This window comes from Rutidosis leptorrhynchoides, chromosome 10, assembly GCF_046630445.1.
Source record: "Rutidosis leptorrhynchoides isolate AG116_Rl617_1_P2 chromosome 10, CSIRO_AGI_Rlap_v1, whole genome shotgun sequence".
Taxonomy (NCBI): domain Eukaryota; kingdom Viridiplantae; phylum Streptophyta; class Magnoliopsida; order Asterales; family Asteraceae; genus Rutidosis; species Rutidosis leptorrhynchoides.
In genome coordinates, this window is record NC_092342.1 from 217,034,658 (window position 1) to 217,037,041 (window position 2,384).

Here is a 2,384-nt window from a genome sequence, read left to right on the forward strand (position 1 = left end):
GAGATGGATTCTCTGCAGAAAAATCAAACTTATGAGATTGTAGAACTTCCACGCGGGAAGAAGGCACTGAAAAATAAATGGGTGTTCAAGCTGAAAAAGGATGGTAGTGGAAAAGTGGTGAAATACAAAGCACGACTTGTAGTCAAAGGATTCCAACAGAAGAAAGGGATTGATTTTGACGAGATATTTTCACCAGTAGTCAAGATGACTTCAATTAGAGTCATACTTGGATTGGTCGCAAGTATGAACTTGGAGCTTGAACAGATGGATGTAAAGACAGCTTTTCTTCATGGAGATTTACATGAAGAAATTTACATGGAGCAGCCAGAAGGTTTTGAGGTTTCAGGAGATAACCTCATATGCAGGCTGAAGAAAAGTTTGTACGGTTTGAAGCAGGCACCTAGGCAGTGATACAAGAAGTTTGACTCGTGCATGGTGAGTCACGGGTACAAGAAAACTACAGCAGATGAGTGTGTCTACATTCAGAAGTTTTCTGAAGGAGATTTCGTTGCTCTTCTACTTTATGTAGACGATATTTTGATCGTAGGGAAAGACGTAACGAAGATCAACCAGCTGAAGAAGGAACTCTCTAAGTCTTTTGACATGAAAGACTTAGGACAGGCTCAACAGATTTTGGGAATGCAGATAACCCGAGATAGGAAGAATAAAAGGTTATGGCTATCTCAGGAGAAGTATATTGAACGAGTGCTTTCACGTTTCAATATGAACAATGCCAAACCTGTTAGCATTCCATTAGCTAACCATTTCAAGTTAAGCAAGAGTTCTTGTCCCTCATCCAAGGAAGAGATCGGGGAGATGTCGTCAGTACCATATTTCTCAGCAGTTGGAAGTTTGATGTATGCGATGGTGTGTACAAGGCCCGATATTGCTCATGCAGTGGGAACGGTGAGTCGTTTTCTCTCGAACCCCGGGAAAGAGCATTGGGATGCAGTAAAATGGATTCTCAGATATCTTAAAGGTACAAAGAATCTATGTCTTTGTTACGGGGGAGCTGATCCAATCTTGGAAGGCTATACAGATGCGGATATGGCCGGAGATCCTGATAGTAGGAAATCTACTTCAGGATTCATTTACACTTTTGCAGGGGGAGCTGTTTCATGGCAGTCAAGACTACAGAGGTGTGTTGCATTATCCACAACTGAAGCAGAGTATATTGCTGCCGCAGAAGCTGGAAAAGAAATGTTGTGGTTAAAGCGTTATCTTCAAGAATTTGGAATCAAGCAAAAGGAGTACAAGGTATATTGTGACAGCCAAAGTGCTATAGATTTGAGCAAGAACTCCATGTACCATTCTCGTACAAAACATATTGATATTCGCTATCATTGGATACGCGAGGTAATTGATCGACAACTGTTGAGACTAGTGAAGATCCATACAAAGGAGAATCCTGCGGATATGTTAACAAAGGTGGTGACTCGAGAGAAGTTGGAGTTATGCAGAGACATAACTGGAATGTTTGTGGATTCGGCTGGAGGGGGAGAATTGAAGATTTTCAGCCTACAATCTAGAAGCCCACCTTCTAGATATTCAAAGTAGGCAACCTTGACAACTCATATGGAGGTAGCAAAGTTGATGATGATGACGGCCGCCAACCTTCTCCGTTCACACCATTCCACCGCCATAGAATTTTTACTATAAATAGAGGTGCAAACCTCAGTTGTAAATCATCCTAAATCACTCAGAGAAGTGTAATCACAACCTAGAGAGTGTGTGTGAGTTTGAGAGTTTTTTTGTAAGAGTTTTGTAATACTCTGTAAATCTATTCTTGTGAGTAATAAAGTTGTTTTTCTCTCAAATTTTGTATCTCCCAACGTCCAGGCGATCCTCTCTTCCTAACAGTTACGAATCCATGAATCAAACCATCTTACTTTTTAAGCGTTAGCTTTATGAAATTTGGATTATATTTAGCTTTTTAATCGTAATCTAATTTCAATAATTTTTTCCTAAGGTTATTTTCTTTAATTGGTTTGGTACTTTGGTTAAGAATCCATGAATCGAAGTATCTCACTTTGCTAATACGGTTTTAATTACTTAATTTTAAGTGTAACTAACAACAGGTTTCGTGGTGTAGTTGGTTATCACGTCAGTCTAACACACTGAATGTCTCCGGTTCGAACCCGGGCGAAGCCATGTTGTATTTTATTTTGTTTGTTATGTTATGGCCCTTCAACTTTCTAGATGTAAACAAATAGGCCCTCAGAAATTTTGTTTGTTATGTTATGGCCCTTCAACTTTCTAGATGTAAACAAATAGGCCCTCAGAAATTTTAAAGGAACAGCCTCGCTCAAGATAATTAAACTCCCATCACATTTAGCGCACTTTATAAAATTACTCCGTAGCAAATATACATATATTACTCTAAT

General features: G+C 39.3%; 1 non-coding gene across 1 annotated transcript; it reads left to right on the forward strand.

The window, feature by feature from the left end:
* Positions 1–2,077: 2,077 nt before the first annotated feature.
* Positions 2,078–2,151, forward strand: TRNAV-AAC (transfer RNA valine (anticodon AAC)). Its single transcript has one exon. It is a non-coding gene; the product is annotated as a tRNA-Val (tRNA).
* The last annotated feature ends 233 nt before the right edge of the window (positions 2,152–2,384 follow it).